General features: G+C 36.5%; 1 long non-coding RNA gene across 1 annotated transcript; it reads left to right on the top strand.

Annotated features, from left to right (window-relative positions):
* The first annotated feature begins 570 nt into the window (after positions 1-570).
* Positions 571-1,888, top strand: LOC116998318. Its single transcript, XR_004418348.1, has 3 exons — positions 571-706; positions 1,277-1,331; positions 1,504-1,888. It is a non-coding gene; the product is annotated as an uncharacterized LOC116998318 (long non-coding RNA).
* Positions 1,889-18,650: the final 16,762 nt, after the last annotated feature.

The raw sequence follows: 18,650 nt of genomic DNA, 5'->3' as shown, positions 1-18,650 counted from the left end.
TCAACTGATCAAAGCTGACTGAAGTATAAAGCGACTGAGTTACACAAAAGCAAAAACATTCATTAAACAGCAATCATCCTTTCCTAATATGTCCTTAGGCAAATACTTTAATGTCTGTATACTTCCCATCAATAAAACTCAGGATGCTTGGGTCCTTTCAGCCTCCCTTATTCTGTTCTATTCATTTCGCTTGCAAACCACTAACAGCAGTCATTATGCTTAAACTGAATGCCTAAGATAACAGGTTAGTGATCTCTGTTTTAAATTACACACACAGCTTCCACACTGATTGTATGAGTAAATTACATTAAAAATAAAATAAAAATAATTTTATTAATAAATTTCTCATCTTTTAGAGATTTAACTAACTTAAAAAATGTTCTTCCAAACAGAAGCTTTTCATGCACTATTCTGCTGCTCTGCAGGATTTGCAGAGAGCTCAGCTAATTAGGGCTGGTTTACCTACAGTTTCCATGACAATCAGAAGAACTAAAGCTCCAGATCCAAAATCTTTCAGGTTCAACACAGTCCTTAGAATTGTTCATTTTGTCTGTGTTTCCACCAGGGAAACAGGATGTGGGGTGTTAAGAGTTGCTCCCCTTACCTGCTTGGTAAGGCAGCCAAAAATAATCTCTAGGCTACTGAGGCAATATAGGGTTAACATTTAGTAAGCAGATTCAGTCATCCATATTGATATCCCAGACTGGTAAGTGCCTAAAAATGGCCTCTCACACAATATTTATTCTTAAATATGTAATGAATTCATAAATATCAGTTCTGTTATAATCCTACATTTGAGATTCCTGTCAGGATCTCTGAGTTCAGCTTATTTTCTAAAGATATTTAATGTACTTTTTTTCTCATATATTTCTGCTACAAGGAGAGAGTTTGCTGTAAATAATACAGTATTCTATAATGTAAAATATTTCAAAACCATTGATGTCTTTTCTTGGAGTATCCATGATTAAGGACAGCTTTAAAGTTTTTTACTCAGCTTTTTAACTACAGTCTAGTAAATTCCAAAAGAAACATAAAAAACTATCAAACAGCTGCTTTAATCACAAAGAAAAACTTTAAAAAAAAATACATATCTAGACACCACAAAATTCAAAAGAAATTTTAAAAACCTTATGAGGTCAACAGATGTTGTGACCTCGTTGGAGGAGAGTGTATCTCAGCATTTTGGACCATTGGCAAAGCAAGTCAATACATCTAGGTGAGAGTTTTGCCTTTGATGCATCATGTTTATAAACATGAAGACTGTTTATGTTGCAAGCTGCCAATGGAGACAGAGGGATCAAAGCTCTTCAAAAGCTGATCATTATTTCCAGGTATTTTTCCCTTTCTTCTTCTGTTTGATTAACTTGTTTGTTATTAGTATTTCCTTTCTTGGCTGGTTTTTTTTTTTGTATTCTGGGGCACAAGTTGTTTGCTATGAATGCAAATTTGTTTGGGTTTGTCATTTAAAAGTTTGTTTCTTTTAGAATTTTTTATTTTCCCTAGGCATGTTTGAGTCTGAGACTGAAGACGAATATGACTGAGTTAAAAAGAGAATGGAAGGACTCAAGAACAGGTGTAGGTTTCATACCTGTAATTATACCTACAAAAGCATTGTCGTGGAGGTGGAAAAAAACTGACCCTAATCATCTGAAAGAACATGGCTCATAGAAAGATGAGAGAAGGAGGCAAGAAAAATGGAAGAACAGAAGAGGGAAATGAGAAAAAGGCAGGCGATGCCAAGAGGGGAAGCTGCAAAGGAAAGAAATAGTCATTAGCATCACACTGGAAAAGAGAAACAGAACTTCAACTTAGCATTTATTATGTGTTTTGTTTCCAAACTAGTTAGTAAATGTTTTTCATTTTAAAACAGACATGGTAGCCTCCTTCACTATTTATTTTCCCTCTCCAATATGAATGGAAATGTTTTACTAACTGGCAGAAAATATGAAAAATGAACACTGAGGTTTATATGTATTTATCATTTTGTTAATCTGAGAGTTGAATTTCAGTCGTCCACACTGCCAGGAACTGGCTCACATGCTGCTTAATTCTGGAGAGACTCAACAGGAACAGCTGGCCAGGGCTCCTGTGTCTTCTTTCAGCCTGTGTCCAGCCTCTTGTGCCCCGGTGCCTTCACCCCTAGGTGGCCCTTCCAGACACTGTACAGGTGTCATTGTTATGCTCCATTCAGACACTGGGAAAACCTTAGGCTTAGTTATTCAGATAATAAGTAGAGAAGACAGTAACACAGCAAGAGCATTCAGCTGTTTGGGAACAGGTCAGTTGGATTTATATGGGCAGCAGAAATGTGGTACAGGAAGATTTGATCACATTTTATTTAACATGTCTAATAGCACACTAATTTGTTCTGGAAAATTTCAATAGAAAATTCAATATAGAGAAAGACTTGGAAAATTCTCTATGATTAATTGAATTATACTTAAATATATTCTATCTGAAATTATATATGTTTTGAGCTCTCTTGCCTCGAGCCCATTTTGTGCTGCCACAAAGCATAAAATGAAATTTATTCTTGGATGGAGATTTGCCACCTGACCTGCAGGAATGTCACACAGTTTCCAGGTATGGCCACAACCAAACCTCCCTTTTATCAACCACTAGTAGAAAAGATTTCCATTGGAGCCTTTTCCAAGAGCTAAAAAAAGATGATTAAGGCAAGCAGGAATCATCAGTGCACTCCAAGTTTGATCAATGTAAGGGAAAGAATAGTAGGGAAAAACATGAAAAGCAGAGTTCAGGAAGCAATGAAAAGACTGCTTTACATTTCTGTGTGAATAGCAGAACCTTATATCTCTTTTCTTTGTACAAGGTAATCAAGTGAATGTTGAAGAATATTTAGGCATAAATTACCACTGCCTGATTATGTCAGATCCAGATCTTTATGAAAGTCCAGCTGATGGCAGTTCTCATTCAGTACAGTAGGTACACAAGTGTAAAATTGTACATGCAAACTATTATTATTATGCATATTAGCGATACACATGCCTTACAGTGAAAGAGTATGGAAGTACACAGGGGTAAAACCAGGCAGCTTCTCTGGAAATTATACTGGGAATCTGTACATGCACTACTTTAGTTCATGGAAATGTTGGTTGTAATCACCTCTATAGACTCTAACCTCCACAGGCCAGCAGTGTGGTGGGCTAATCTGGTGAGATAATGGGAATTCCCCATGAGGAGTAGCAATGCACCTTTTCATTTATTGCTTTCTATACTCTCTCATTTATTTTCTTAAGGAGTGCCAAACTTTTCAATTTCCTCATGCAGAAGTATTTCCAGTCACTAATAAATTTCATCACCAGTCCCTCAATTCTTGCAATCTCCCACACCAGCTGGAATAAAACATGGGCACAGCACAGGATAAATCTGTTAATGGAGTGAGGACATAAACTGTACCCAAATGTTTAACCATAGCTATAGTATCTAAGTAAACTAGGAAAGTATTTCTGCTAATGAACCTCATAGACCAAACTGCAGCTGAAAACACTTTGTTCACCATTATTAACTATAGAGATTGTGTCACTTAACCTCTGGCTATTGTCTAAACCAGCTACATAAAATGCCATTAATATGGACTTGAAAAGTGAGGCTGAGCTAAACAGTCAGCGTATGTTGTTGTGAACAGGAGGAACGGAATTCAATCTTTTTTTTAAAGGAAGAAAATCATCATTACTAAAGTTTCAATATCATGGTATTGACTATTGTCTAATCCCAGGGGATATTGCTATCCTTTTGTAATCCCCTTGAGACCATTCAGCAGCAGGTTTTTAACACTACTTCTATGAAAGATGGCATAATATAAGGTAAGAGCTGCAAGAAGCTGGAATCGCCACCTATCCACAGTGCCCTTGACTAGTCACTGTATATATCCATTATTAGAATGAATATTCCATGACCAACATTTAGTGTTATTAAAGCTCACAATCTAGCAATGTTTACATTTTTATTTTTTTATTATTTTTAGGTTCTGGTTCTTCTCTTTGTTAATATCACCAAGAAATCATTGTCCTTCCACTAGCCATTTGACAATGTGTTAAAATATTGCTATGTAATTATGTATTTGTACCCAAATTCTGTGACGTTTTTCTTTAAAAAAACATTGTTCTATCCAAAATATTTTTTTGTGAATAAAATAATGTGTTTTGCACTACACAGAGAAGGTTGGAAAATGCATGCCATGATTGGTACATGTAGGACTACTAGTGCCCTGGTATAGAATGTGTTTTGCAAACAGGAGTCCTATAACACGGTCCAAGTACATCTTTGGTTTGTGCTTCTGCTAACTTTGCATGTCATTACCATGCACAGGATGCTGCTGGCAAACTGCACAACCAATATAATTTGTATTCCCAGAGAAATTGCTCAAGCAGGCTCACAAACAGTGACAAACACTATGAACAAATATCATTATCCAGCATTCTGGTCCCAAATGGAGCTCATAGATCTTGAGCTGGCAGGTTTTTACTGTATAAGTCAAGAATCCCATGACAGGGAAAGGCTAAGCATCAGGAGTAGTAAACTAATTGCTGACACTATGCACTTGTAAGCAAAGGACAGCAATCAATATTCATACTTAAAATCCTTCTGGCTTGTACAGACAACTTTTGCAGATTGTTTCTGCAATTATATTCAGTGACTTCACATATATTTACTGTATGTTAAAGGCACATATGAAGCAAGTATATGCTTCCAAATGTAAATTCATAATGTTCATACATTTAAATCTTACTGGCCTGGAACACAGATATTGATTTTGCAAATCTTGAGATCGGCTGACAGGAGCTAATGTACCCCTAAACTTTGTGTCTGGCAGCAGATGCATTTTTCTAAAAAATTATTTGAAGACATTACCTATGGACTTCCTGCTTGACACTAAGAACAAAAGTAAACCTAAAACTCGGTAGGGACCCTGGATCCATGTATTTCTAATAAAAGTCTAAAATCGCTTCATTTTAAGTCTTAAGAACCTTTGTTAAGATAATTGCCACATCTTCCTGGTAGCCAACTCACATAGGCCAAAGTGGGGCATTTGGCACCCTTGATCTGCATGACAACAGAGCTATTATCCATGACTGCATATTGACATTACTAGCTGTTGAATGTGCTCACATCTCCAAACCAAATATCAGCATCTGCATTTGGCCACACTGGAATTGTCTATAGACAAATAGTCAGCTCTTGCAGGACATAGTATGCAAGTTAAGAAGCTTAATCAGATGACAGGGAAATACAGATCTGCTTTAGAAGTGAAGCAGATATAAGTAACTGAAATATGTGGAAGAGGTATTCATGGCCTTTGCCTTTTAATGATTGTCCTTAACCCACTTGGATTTAAAAGTAACCAAACAGGTCCCAGGATCCAATTAACATGACTGACATCACAGCCTACCACCAGACTACAGGCTAGATTAGAGCTTGAGTATATAACATGGAGTTCTAAAATGCTATTTTTTTAAAGCACACAATCATTTCCTAAGAACTCTAAACTTTCAGTGCTGTCTATATAAGCACAATGATGTCCAAGCTGTTCACTGAAGGGCTACACATGCTGAAAAAAAAATCTGAATTGCTATCTGTGTGCAACTGGGACAAAAAATGTAAATATGCATATCTCTCACATACTGAAGAAGAAGCAAAACTTCGAATCTCATTTTAAACCTTCAGTGACCTTCCCTTTCTTAACATTTCAATTGACTGTCTCATGAATAGTACTTATCTTAGTGCTTATCTTTCTCAAACATGCCACTTCTGCACTCTACAAGATCGACCTTCACTACCTTCAAACCACATTACCCAAAAAGTGTCAAGCTAACTTGTGATGAGCTTTGACTGAATGCAAACCTATCTGAATGCTTCACATCTGATGTCAGTAAAAGCACTCTATAGCTCAAGAACCTGGTACACAGACCCCTAGAATCCAAATGTACACAGCACCTTTACATAAATACAAGAATCTTATATGAGACCTGCAACTAAGGACCTATAACCAATAGCATTGCCCCAGGAAACTTGATTTTACAGGCAGGGACACTTCTTGTGTCTTCTCAAAGGGAATTAATCATAATCTACTTCAGTAAGAGGAAAGAATTACAAGAATTACAGCTTATGAGAACAGTCATTGGACTTACTCTTTGATATGGATGCCTAAGGTATGGCAAAATCTTTTATTCCACTCATGCATGCTAATAACCAAATCCCTAGCTAAGTGGTATTAACCTAGCTCAAGTAACATTAAGAAACAAATGTTACACTACCAAAACAAGGGATGAAATCCCTTTAAAGCCCTTAAGGATAAAATTTCTTCATTATAAAGATGCCATTCATGCCTTTGTACTTTGTGGATCAATGGCACTAGGATGTATGAAAGAATAGCTGCAGTTTTCTTGGTTTGTGCATTATAGATCCAGGATTGATGGAATAAAAAGCTGAAGTTTGACCAGAGAAAGGGTGTAGAAAAATTTGTAGAACATACATATAGCCATGTTCTATGGGTTCTTAAATCCCCAATACGTGACCATATCTACTCCCCATGAATTAGAGAAAATGTGAGTGTATTGCAGAATGGTGTACTGATCTTGGCCCAAAGATCTATATCTGGTTTTCCCATGAAAAAACAGTTAATTTACCAAAACTTGGATTTTGGGGGAGGATTTGCTTTTCATCTGAATCAATCATCAAACAGTGCATTGCTGCAGGATGACAGAACATTTTAAATGAAGGTCATGGTGCATACTAGGCTGATTATAAACACAGTCCAATTCCCAAACTAAAAGTGACTGAAAAGTTCGTGGCATTTATTTTTAAATATAACTCTTAGGATGTTACCAATATACAAACCATGAGTTATTGACACTTAATACTATCAGATGTGATTGATGGACCTCTCCTCTACAGGAGATGGGAAACCTGGCAGAGCTAGGTTTTACAGTCCAGCCTCATTGCAGAACCCTCCTCAGCAATAAAAAATGCACATAAAACACTGACACATGGGACAATAAAAATATTACTTGTTCATCACCACTTCTGCCACATGCACAGATATCACACCAGGGCATTCAACCATAGCAACATTAGACAATCATTAAGTTCAACCTAAGCTACTGGGAATAATGCAGAACTCAGCTGATAACCTGCACATGATGTGGAAGAATGCATTTAAAATATGATGTCACATGTTCTGATTATCTTATAGGTTGGTGAGGGAGGACAGGTATTTCATTTTTCCTTTGATATGAAAGACCTTTTTTAATTAAAATAATGAGTTCAAAATAGTGGTGGAGACTTGTTCTTTATTACTTAAGTTGTACATCACTTTCCCTTTATAGGTACCCATATTTTAGCTGGTTTTAATTTTCCCAGCCTGTGAGAATTTGAGCTGAAATTTTCATGCTGAGAAAGATTGAAATTATAATGTTTTGTTTTCTGTTGGTTTTTTTTTTTTAAGAATATATTTTTATATGTTTAGAGAGAGTCTTTTAAAGGCAAAAAACCCCAGATAGTAGTTTGTGTATGGCACAAAGGCGTAAATACTTTGAAAAACTTCAGTACTCTTGTGTTTTGGAGCAAGATCTTTGAATTTGACTTGTGGCTATCAGATATGTCAGGGATTGAATAGCACTTCCAAAGGTCATGAAATTCAATCCCTCCTTCAAAGGAGGGCCAACTTAGAGCAGCCACTCCACTGCAAGCAGCCTTACGTAGTTGAGTTGCAATTACTTTGTGATAAGCATCAGAAAATGTGAAGGAGGAAAAATAGCAAGAAAGAATTGAAATATGAAGTTTCAAAATCTATAATTGTTGTTCACCTACTCTGGAAACCCACATGGGACAGTTACACAAGGTAAGAACATAGAGACTACGGATCATTTATGACAAGGCAAGAAATGACAAGCTTAAATTGCACAAAAAGAGGGAATTGAGTAACATTAAAGATTCAAACATTGGGAAAATATCTGAAGAATGCTACAGAATAACCATCAGAAAGGAAGAGAGGCTGCTATAATCATACAATCACAGAATGATTTAGGAAAAGACCTCTAATACCTTCAGGTCAGATCATTAACCCAACACTGCTACATGCACCACTAAACCATGTCCCCAGTTACCACCTCTATACCTCTTTCAAATATTTCCAGAGATTTTAACTGAAGTACTTCTCTGGTCATCTGTTCCAATGCTTTGCAACACTTCCTGTGAAGAAAATTTTTGTGTTAGGAAAAATGTAGACAAACACCGATCAGCAATAGTGGTGAATGTATTGCAATGTCCTTTCAAAATTTTTGTAACCCTATTTTTTTTTTTTAAATCACAATTAAGATTTTTCTGTATTATTTACAATTTGGTAGTTCTGAGAAACATATTTCAGGTATTCTTTCAAAGTGTTTTCTGTCCTCGTGGACATCATCAGGGCCTCAGAAACTATATAAGTTATAATCTGGTAAAGTTACAGATTGCAAAAATTCAGGAAGGGTGAAGAACTAATAGACATCAAATCACATTCATAATATGAGTTTCGGGTTTTAGTGAGGAAAATCATTTAATTAGGAATAGACTGTAGGCAGTATAGATGACACTCAGAGGAGAAAAACTGCAATTATCAGTGTCACTTGAAAGACTCCTTAAAGATGAAGACCTCTAGAATGAGGCTGAAAGAGACAATAAAAATTGTAAAATTTATCACAAAGATCAAGGTTGAAAAAAATGAGTTTACCTGGAGAATGTAGTAACATGTCTGCTTATTCCAAGAGCCAGGAGTTTGGCTAGACACATATCACAAAAGTTTAAAAAGTAAGAGATTTTTCCAAGCACCAAAATAAGGGAACATGTTTGTTTGGCATTACAGGTTTCTTACTGAAAAATGTGGCTCCTGTTTGCTACATAGAGGGGGATAACTACAGTGCTTATAATAGCTTGGGGAAGGCATATTGATTTTTATGCTTTCTACTTTGAGTTGCTCAGCTGCTCTGCACACCAGAGTCATTTACGTGTTCAGGATGAATTGTTGAAAGTCTCTGAGGAACTGCCTCCCTAGTCTCATACTTTCTGTCTCCTCTCTCACTCTCTTGCTCTCTCCCATGGTTTTTCCCCTCTACTTTCTGAAGCAATTGTGTAATCAGAGTTGTGCATATCTGTATGCAACTGAAATCCTTCTTAGAGCAGAAATAATTGTAGCAATAAAAATAAAACTTAAGTTCCAGTGAGTTGCTATCATAAGAGGAAAGATTTGCCTTGGGATTGCTCTTCAGGATGAGATTTATTTTGTTGCCAAGAATTTGCACAGTTGGAAAAAGCAAGTCATGCTGTGACAAGTAACTCAGTGCCTTCACAATACATGGGTGGATTGTCCACATAATCAGCAATTCGGGGTTGGGAGACTTAGGACAAAGTAATTCATAAAAGAGCATGCAGAAGTGAAAAGACACCTAAACAGACAGAAGGGTTAGAGGCCATCTCTGCTCCACTTTTTTGTAGATAGATGATCTCAATGAAGTGGTGTTCTATCACCATTTTGGCTCTTGACACTAATTCCACTAATTCAGAAATCCCAGAGAATGGATGCAGCATCAAGACCCAAAGAGAACAACAAATCACCTGACAGAAAGAGGATGGAAGAGAACATATACTATAGTTTTTGAAAGAAAATGCTCCTTTGATCAGCTTAATAATCACTTTAGTTTATCACTCCAATAAAAATCCTGTTTTCTTAACCTTAGAAACCAAAATCAATCCACATCCTAGGCCTTAATCAGAAATTACCCACCTAGAGCAAATTACCAGAACTTCTGTGTTCACTTTAAACATTTCTGGAAGACAGACTTTTAGTTGGTATTACTATTTTAAAGCTACACCAAATGATAGGGGGAAACCATTGTCTTAAGCTCTTAATTTTTACCATGAATAGAATGAGTCAATGGCCATGCCTCCTGAAAATACTGCAACCTAGCTTTAGGGGTGAGAATTTGGAGCAGGTTTTTCTGGGTTTGATGAGTGTTTTATTTCTTTTCTGGTTTGTGTGCTGTCTTTTTAAAACAGTTTTGCTAGACAGCTGATGTAGTGATGTACTCTGTCTGGATTGGAGTTAGCTATTTCATAACAGCTCGTATGTTGGTGTGTTTTGGACTTGTGAATAAAAGTGTTGATGACATACAAATCTGTTACCTATTGCTGAACAGTCCTTACACAAGGACAAGTCTTTCTCTGACAGAGTTTGTTACTCTAAACCCCCAGTGAGTAGGCAGGATGTGGACAAGAGTTTGGGAAGGCACAATGAAAAGCTAGAATACCTGACCCAAACTGACCAAAGGGTCAGTTACACTCTACCATGTAATGTTATTCTCAACAACAGGAGCTGTGGATGTAGCTTGTCCAAAGCAGTCATTGCTCAGACACCGTCTAGGCATTGGTCTTGCTTGTGGGGCAAGATAAACTATTGCCTTTTTTTCACTTTTCTCTTTCTTTCATTAATTACACTATCTTTATCTCAACCCATGAGTTGCTTCTCTCTTTCAGTCATCTGATTTTCTTCCCCACCCCACTGGAGGAGGGAGTGAACAAGCAGCTGGGCAGCTGCAACTTTCTGACCAGGGTAAACACACCACAAATGTTGTTCAAGGAAAGTTGATGGTTTTGACAAGATATGGATTCCTTCTGTAATAGAGAGGTCAGTGTACATTATGTTACCTGTTTCTCTCTTGTCCTTTTTTACACAGCTTGGCAACAGTAGGCACAGCTTGGCCTAGGGACTCCTTGGAAGAAAAACAGTTTTACTGCTTCTACAGAGCCGTACACAATGATGTTTGATGATATAACTGGATAATACAATAGCAAAAATAACTGGCCTTTAACAAACATTGCTCAAGAGGGCTCCTTTCCTTGACAGAGGTCTTATGAATTAGAAATCTGTGGGTGTTCCTCCCCAGCACTGGACATCTTCCTGTGTTTCTTACAGAGACCCCTTCATGCTAGAGAACAAGTTTGAATTCCCAAATATTTCACTTCCAGCAATTAACTGATCCTGATGTGGTTAAAAGTTTTCTGATTACTGATTTCTGAGAGAACTGGATGATGTGTTCCATTCTGATGTGTAAATTACTCTTCCTAGTACAATTATATAAAACTATCTGTGATATGATCAAAAACACTGCTATGAAAGCTTTTCCTTGATTTTAGCTTAGAATGTGAGAATGAGATCCTGAAAGATGTAGTGAATAGAATTCAAATAGCAAAAAAATGATGGTAAATAAATGGGAACAGCTGCCACTATTTAAAACTCTAAGAGTACATTTATGGCAAACAAGATTGCTTTTTAAAACTGTCAATTTTAGCAGGGTAGAAAGTAATGTTTGTTCTAGTTCATTTCAGAGTTTTTCATAACTAATAAATGTCTTGGCCATAAAAATTACTATTGAAACTGTACAGCTAACATCCTGACTACCAAACAATAAGGCTACTTAAAATGTTATTTATCAACATAAATGATTTTGCATAAACTAGACATTTTTATGCAGAAAATGATGAAGTAATATGCTACTGATTTTTATAGTGTAATACCCTGTAACTAATGGGTTTTTTTGAAAAATCATTTCACATTTCTAACAATTTTAGGAGGGAGCTAATGATTTTATTTGACAAATGGTTATGCAAAATAGAATGATTTTGTGCAGTTAATGGCTTCATACAACTAATGAGTGAATACCACTCCTACAATTTTAGTGCACATTACTTTCATAGTGATCATTCATCCTAAAGATATTTTATGCCTTTTGTAAAATTTATTGTGTGATAGTCCTTTGAAGGATGTATTTCCATATGCTTCTCTTGGTTTTCTGCATACTAATGAATTTCCAATATGGTTATCACATATTAAAGAGTATACCATGAAAGGCATTATAGAACTACTTTCCTTTCATGTTGATTTGATATTGATAGGCCACTTAATTCACCTTACTGAGTTTTGTTAAATTAATTTAAGATTCTGAGCTAGCCTTTTGCTTGTAATCTCTTTAGTATGCCATTCCCTGTTCATTTCAGTTTTGCTAAGTTCATTTTTATTTAGAATAAAAGTTTATAAATCTCCTTCTCTGGTTTCAAAGAGTACTAATAGAATGCTTCATGATATCCGAATATGTGCCAATACTTTTCTGTAGCTAACCAGATCAACTTTAATATTCTTTCAGTGCTTGGAAACCATTAAATATGCTCTAAAATCTCTTAACTATACTGAGAAGAAATTTTGCAAGACATTTTCCAGTAAAACACACAAGTAACAAGTGCAAAGGGATGTTACTTTAACATCATGGAAAAAAACACAAAGAAAATATGTGATTCTACCCGCAACTTCTTAGTAGGCTCCTGAGTTTAACCAGCCAGCAAGGAGATACAAAACATACACTGTCACCAGGAAGGAGCTGAAAGGAGCCAGTTCCTCTGTAACAGCTGTCACCAAACTTCCTCTGAGACCTCACAAGCCACTGTAATATTGCTGAGCTTTTATCACCCTCATGATGGCCTGGGCAGATCAGACAAAGGAGTCAGGCTTAAATGACCTCACCAACAGTCCAGGTTTTGACTAAATCCTCTGCTAAGCAAGTAAATCTGGAGCCTTTTCTCCCCAGCACTGACATTCTGACTGTCTTAGCACACTTTCTTGTCTCTATCTTCCATTTCCCATGCACTTTAATAAAGACTTGATTGACCTGACCAGTATTGTACCTCCTGCAGCTTTCCTCTCAAAAATATGTACCAAATGAAAACAACAGCTTAAATAACTTTGCTAAGCTCAGGTTTGTCCCATTTCGGACTGAATGAAAAAGTCATGTTTTATACCTGTGACACCTTAAGAGTAAAATTTGGAAAAGGTCACTGAGAAAGACAGAAGCTGTTTTTTCATCTTTTTAGCTGCCTTCTAAAACAGTTTTTACACTTGCCTTCTTTCTTTGGGAAAATGGAGTCCTGTTAAAGTTACTCAAATGTAAAAACAAGAGACTCTTCTAGCCCTCTAAAAGGAATCTTTTTTGTTTTCCTCCAAAAAGGATAGCCATCGCAATACTTTAAAAATGTGAAAGGGAAAGGAGAGGATTCCCTGTAAAAATTTTAGCAGCTACAGAAAACAGATAAATGATATTTTTAAAATAAAAGCCTTTAAATATTTCCTTTTTTACCTCAAATCTGCCATTTTTGGTTACCTAAGATCTTTGCTTTAACTGAGGTATTTCACACTGGTTATGGTGTCCTCAAAATCTGGCCCTAGCTAACATCGATCAACCCATGTTTCTGACGAAGACATTCTTCATCTGCCCTTGCAGTATCTGCAGTACTTTCATATTGTTTTCTCACAATGTAAATATAGATTCTGATCAAGACGTGGGAAACATTTATATAGCCAGATTTGTGCAATTTGAAAGCACTTTCACTGAGCTGTGGGTTGCTGTGTCTAGCTGGCTTCTAATATGACCCTAACTAGACCCAGGCAAGCTTAGGCATTTCCCACCATACTGCAGCACCCAGAACATAAATAACTTTCCTCATAAAGCTCTCAACAGCAACACAGATATAGCTCATAGAAGTAGACATTGTTTCCCACCAAGCCCATTTACTAATTTAATTGGGCAACTTTTATTTAGCATTGAAAACACTAAAAATAAAATTTGAAAAAATATTTAAATGAAGATATTAATTCAGTTGCTGTATTTCTCCCTGCTCCTCCCAAGCTAATCTGACCTTGAATCATCTCTACTCAGCTACAAATATTCACCCAGGTTTGTCCTAAATCCTGATAGCTATGGAAGAAGGGTGAATGAAGAAGGCTAAAAATGTACAACAGGAGAATAGCAGCTTCAAAATTCGAACTATGTAGTGCTTCATCTCACTTTTCAATAGAAAATCTGAACACTTAATGATCCAAATATCAGACCTTAAATTTCAGTGCTAAACAAAAGCAAAGCAAACCAAACCAAACCAAACCTAATAACTGCATTTGAGCTTCACTCATTACTCATACTTGCAGTAAAATAAGGATTATGTGAAGTGTATTTTATCAGTAGTTACAAGCACATCCTTAAATGTGCACAAGTGAAAATACTTTTCTCTGATTTGTAAGAAATATTTTGTTATTTTAGTTGTCTCACTAAATATCACATGAAAAACAAGTAACTCAGTCTACTGCTTTCAATGCCTTTGACATTTGCCTACCCAAGTCAGCCACTGCCACCACTTTTATTAGATTTAGTAACCAGCATGATGCAATCCTGTATATTGCCTTAGATGCAAGTGATGAGATAAACATAGTGAGAAGTTTCCAGTTTGTTAGGTGTTGGTTTTCATAGATATTAATATTTTAATACCCCTAATAAAGTGTGCTCATTCAACAATGCAGGTAGCTGAAAACTATTCATTTCAGAATAACAACTTGTTGTGGAATTTTCTTCTCTGGAGAAGCTTTTCCCTCTGAAGGCCTCACTTGGTATGATTCCACATGAGATGCCTCTGTAAGACTGATACATACAGCCCAGAGGAGATGCACAGAACACTGCAAGAGGAGTCTTTACCTATGAGAATCCTTCTTTTCGTTTACTCATGTTATATTCCCTGCACTTTATGCACCTTTATTTATGCATCCTGAACCAAAATAAACTGGCAGATGTGCATATATAAATCTTTGGTAGTCTACTCTCCTGAAAGCTCTTGACAGCATATTTTAATAATTATGTATTATATATGACTCTACCTAGTACCAATGGAAACTGAAATAAAAATACAGAGGCATCTGTTCAAATTTGTCAGTCTTGTTTTAACATAAATTAGCTTTAGGAACTCAAGTATTAAACAATTAAATTTTAAACAATTTACACATTTCATAATAGTGGAAGCCCCATTTTCATAGAATTCATGATGAACTTTTTATCATAGAACCACAGAATCACAGAATCATAGAATCATAGAGTGTTTTGGGTTGGACGGGACCTTTAAGTCCATTTACCTCCAACCTCTCTGCCATGGGAGGGCTGCAACCCACTAAATTCAGGTTGCTTAGGGCCCCACAAATTCTTTGGGCAACTCGTTCTAGCCCCTCACCACCTTTACAGTAAAGAATGTCATCCTAACATCTATCCTCTCTTCTCTTACTTTAAAAGTATTCCTCTTTGTCCTGCCACTATGTGGCCATAATAAAAAGTCAGTATGCCTCTTTTTATAAGCCACATTTAAGTACTGGAATGCTGCAAAGAGCTTTCCCAGGGGTCTTCTCCATACTGAACAACCCCAGTTCTCTCAGCTATCTTCACAGGAGACGTGCTCCAGTCCTCTTTGTTGCTGTCCCTGGACTCTCTCCAACAGGTCCATACTCTTCATATATTGGGGACTCCATGTCTGGATGCAGCACTCCCACTGGGAGCAGGGTAGAGGGAGAGAGTGACCTCAGTCTGGTTTTTATGCAGTCCAGGATTCAACTGACTTCATGGGCTGCAAGTGCACACTCAGCTTTTCCTCCACCAGATCCCCAAAGTGCTTCTGCTCAGGACTGTTCTCAATGAGTTGTCCCAGCCTGTACCCTTGTTTGGGATTGCCCTGACCCAGCTGTAGCACCTTGCACTAGGACTTCTTGGACTTTATTAGGATCTCATAGGCCCACCATTAGATTTGGGAAGGTACAACCACACTACCATAAGGCAGACCAGTCCAGAGGTGACAAGGAGCTCATGTTATGCCTTACAGAGCTATCTGACTTTTCTGCAGTTTTAGGCTCCCAGCTTTTGGCAAGCAGGGAATGGTCTCAGAAATTAGTTATTTGCTTATCTTCATTCATTGGATCTTAACACACTTTGGCTTGAATTTTGATTAAACAAGCACCTCAGACTGAAGAAACATTATTGAACTGTTGTTTAATCCCAATGTGACTTGTTGGTGATGTGTTCTGCTGGTTGAAAGCCAACTTCATTTGAGCTGGTCAACAGCACAAACAGAACAAACTTCTTGGACTTACCAAATCAAAATACAGATGTTGCTTTATTATAAGAAATAATGGAATTGCCATAATACTTTTTTGTGATGATAAATTATGAGTTTGAGATCTCCCTATAAATATTAATTGTCATTTAATTTCAGCTGATATGACTATGATGAATCAAGGTTTAACATATGTGGATATCTGGCTGCATAAATAGAAAATAGTAAGCAAGATGAAGTATCAGAAATGTGTTTAAATTCTCCCTCCTGTTTTACTGCAGCTGTCAGGACAGCACAGCCTTGAATATTAAAAAGGCCCTTTGAGAGGGTCACAAGTGATTACCTGCAAAAGGAAATTAATGAGAGAAAGGAAATCATGAAATCAGAAAATATATTTTCCATCCAGAAGGCACCACAAGAATGTCTCAAATCAAATAAATAAGTAATTCAGCTGTATCTTTTCCTCTACACTGTCTGCATGACCTCAACCTGATCCACCTGCAACAAGCTAGGACTTTATTTCACAAAGGGTAGGGCAGCCCCTAGGCCTCCCCAGGTGTGTGTGGCTGGATTACACAGGCAGAACACAAAGCAAAGAGACTAAAGACACATTTGTCTTGATCCTAAACCATATTTACAGCATCTCTTGTTACAGACATACAGAACATTTCCTTTTCAAAGAAAGCATTTTTTTGTCTCCACTTTAAAATTAAAGTAGAAGGATTTTTGGTGACATTATAAATGCTGTATAAAGTCATGCTCTGTTCAGCTGGATCATGCATTGACATATCTATGCAAACATTGCCCTTCCTATCTTTTTTTTCAGTCTGTTAAATTCATCAGTTGGGGCTAATAGGTGCCTTTCAGTCCAAATTGTCATTCACAAGTAAACATAAAGTTAGTCCACCATCACTGTTCAATTTTCAGCCTTACTTACACATCTGTGTTTTTGTACTGTGTGCTACGTACCATGTACTGTGCTAGAAATTTTCACATCTTGATTAGAAATATTTACACATGCAATTTTCAATCATAATTTTTCATGCCATATGTTAAATGCCATTGTTTCTTCATCCTGTACAAAGATCAAAAAAACATGTGGTTTACAAAAAGATAAAAGGATGTAACTTTTAATTTTAGTCTTGGAATCTGAAGCACAAAGCACTTGCATTAGATACACATATTTATAACACACAGATTTAAAAGTTGCAGTTTGTTCAGCGTTTGACATTTTGGGGGTCTTATAATTAAAGCAGAATGAAATCAATATTCTTATTAGAAAAACATGCCATTGACATCAATTTCCAGTCATTAAATCTTTTGAGATACTCTAAATTTGTTAGGGACAGAATTGATGTGTTTAGTCCTACAACCCTGTCCCTGCAAAGGCAAATCTACAAACGTCAGTAAGAAAACATTAAAGAACAAATCAAGTTAGCTCTAGAAGTGAAAAGGCATGGCAGAGCATTCTCTTTTACTCCATCACATTAATTAATTCCTGGAAAGTAGCTTAAAAACAAAGTAAAAGCTTCAGGGCACAGGAGAGAGTGAAGCTCTAAGTGCTGCCATCACAGGACCATTTGACCTTGAGTGAGGTGCATGTCAAAGGCCAAATTTGAAAATGTCTTGAGTGCTTTTAATGACTTTAATTGCTTTGGCATATACTGTTTCTGAAATAGGACTTTATTATGACAAATAATAAACTTTGTCAGTTTTTAAAATCCTACCTAAACTGCAGCAGGACGAAACAATTGCTGAATCTTTTTTTTTCCTTTTTCTTTTTTCCACCCTTTTTTCCTTTTTCTTTTTTTCCTTTTTTCTTTTTTTTTTCTTATGCTCAAATGTAACAAATACAGGGAAGTTTGACACAGAAGACAGAATACATCTGGTAGATTCAATGATGAGCTGTTGAAATGGTTACAAGTATCCCAGTCCTCAGTGCTAGACATAGATATATATATGAATGCATAGTTGTTTTCTTCATCTGTTTCTCAGAACTCACCTTCCACACTGCCTTCTCCACTTTCCTGTGTTCACTCTGAGCCAGCCAATCAAAGACCCTAAATACCATCGTAAAATGGAAAAGGGAAAATCCACTAGTGTTCTGGAAGAGGAGGACAAAATGTAGATTTTTCTATCACTGAAACTCTTTTCTGTTAATCCCATCATTCTAAAACACCCAGTGAATAAACATCTTTCAGGCAGCTCTTCAGACTGCCACCAAAGTGTCTCTGTATTTTCCAGAAGTACAATTATATGCAAATATTGTCAGAGCTTCTGGAGATAAAGACATGCAGTAAGCTCCTTTGTAGGCTTTATTTTTCTTCTTCCTGACAGTTTTCATTAGCCTACAAGTCATTAGGCTACAGCCAGAATATAAGGAAAAACAATAATTAAAATGGAAAATGTTATGCAAAATTAATTGTCAAATATTTCTTGGAACAAACCCTGTATAAAGGTTTCTTTATGAACAATTGTACACATAATTTTATTCTTGCTGTCACAAATACATTTTACCATATAAATCAGAATGAATCAATTGAATCCCAGTAAAAAGCTCTTTATATCACTTATTCTTCTATTATGTATAAACACAGTGCCTTCTGCATGTCTCTCATTCCACAAAGTTTTTTGCATTACTATCTGACACTTTTTGTACGTCCTTGACTTTTAATACTGTGTTGGGT

The sequence above is a fragment of the Catharus ustulatus genome, chromosome 6 (assembly GCF_009819885.2).
Source record: "Catharus ustulatus isolate bCatUst1 chromosome 6, bCatUst1.pri.v2, whole genome shotgun sequence".
NCBI lineage: Eukaryota > Metazoa > Chordata > Aves > Passeriformes > Turdidae > Catharus > Catharus ustulatus.
This window is presented reverse-complemented; position numbering and strand designations above follow the sequence as displayed.